Below are 1681 nucleotides of genomic sequence, written 5' to 3' on the forward strand. Positions count from 1 at the left end.
CTTTCACAGAAACATGCATTAAAACTAGGGGTGGCTCCAGACAGAGAAAGAAAATTTGCTATTACTTGTGACTCATCAATACAAATGGTCCACAAAACAGAGATGCCACGACTTTATTCTGCTTTAGTTGTTTTCTTAATAAGATTTCCAGATGTTCAAAATTTGTTGGTAAAATTGCCCCCAATACTGTTAACAAACATGCTTTGCCATTTTTTACAAAAGTAATTTCAAAATTAAGATATATGTGAGTGCCATTTCTCTCCGACCCATCGTCGCTACTACGTGGTCGCCGCCACTGCGAGCTCGGATCCTGCCAGGAAAATGTCTGATGAATTTTTGTTGGCAGATGCACGAACTGAACAAAGCCTCTGCTGTAAGCAATACAAAGCCTGGCCAACCTCAGGGCTGGCCAGGATCCAGTCCTTCGACTAACCCCAGTGCCCCACCTTCTGTGCCACCCGGACTCCCGCCAAGTGCAACGCCCTCCACAGTGCCTTTTAGACCAGCACCAACAGGAATGTATCCCTCTGTGCCTCCCAGCAGACCACCACCAGGACCCCCAGGATCCTTTCCTCCTTCTGGACCATCATGCCCCCCACCTGGTGGTCCTTATTCAGCCCCAATTGTGCCAGGCCTTGGTCCCACAGGGCCATATGCTGTACCAAATATGCCCTTTCCAGAGCTACTTAGACCGTATGGTGCACCATATGCTGCAGCTGGTCCTTTAGGTCCATGGAGATACATGTCTTCTGGACATTGGGCACCAGGAATGGGAGGGCAGTATCCTACTCCCAATATGCCATACCCATCTCCAGGGCCATATCCCACTCCTCTTCCCCCACAAGCACCAGGGGCAGCACCACCTGTCCCATGGGGCACTGTGCCACCAGGAGCCTGGGGACCACCGGCACCATATCCTGCCCCTACAGGATCATATCCTGCACCAGGACTCTATTCTACACCGAATAATCCATTCCAAGTGCCTTCAGGACCTTCTGGTGCTCCACCAATGCCTGGTGCCCCCCATTCTTATCATTAAGTTAACAGTGGATGATGAGATGACGCTTTGCTTTTTGAAGTACATATATATGTGCATGTGAATGCATATATGAAAATTGCTGGTTTCACTATGAGAGGGGATTCATGAAAGAACAACTCTTGCACTTCAGAGAAGCTATCTACTTCCTGTACATGGATGTATGGAACATCAAATACATACAATAAGATAAAAATGTAGACACCAATCGTTCAAATGTTTTTGTGGGAAACAGTGATTATATATATTGAATAGCTCTTTGATAAGATTTGTTTAAATCATGAAACTACCCTTAAAGTCTAAAATGGTATGGGTTATTGTTAGAATCTATAATTTAATTGGCAACTTATTTCAAGTAGTTTACTAAAATCACCTTCACCCCCAATAACCTGGAAAGCAGTCACCTAATCTGAACATGGCTTCTCCTTATTTTGAGCTCCTTTATGGGCTGTGTCAACTTGGGCCTATTATGGTTATGTTTCAGATTCACATTTTTAACTTGTCAAATGCCTAGTTCAGTAGCCAGCCAGTGTTCATTTTTATCCTTGAGCTTATAGTAAAAGCTTCTGAACTGTTTCATTTTTGCCATATGGGTCATGACGCACTGAACTCTGCCATTTATAAAACTTCTGTGTATGTGCGGTG

The 1681-nt window shown here is 44.7% G+C and overlaps 1 pseudogene; it reads left to right on the forward strand.

Annotated features, from left to right (window-relative positions):
* The first annotated feature begins 321 nt into the window (after positions 1-321).
* LOC101604733 lies at positions 322-1165 on the forward strand (annotated as a pseudogene).
* The last annotated feature ends 516 nt before the right edge of the window (positions 1166-1681 follow it).

The sequence above is a fragment of the Jaculus jaculus genome, chromosome X, assembly GCF_020740685.1.
Source record: "Jaculus jaculus isolate mJacJac1 chromosome X, mJacJac1.mat.Y.cur, whole genome shotgun sequence".
NCBI classification, from domain to species: Eukaryota; Metazoa; Chordata; class Mammalia; order Rodentia; family Dipodidae; genus Jaculus; species Jaculus jaculus.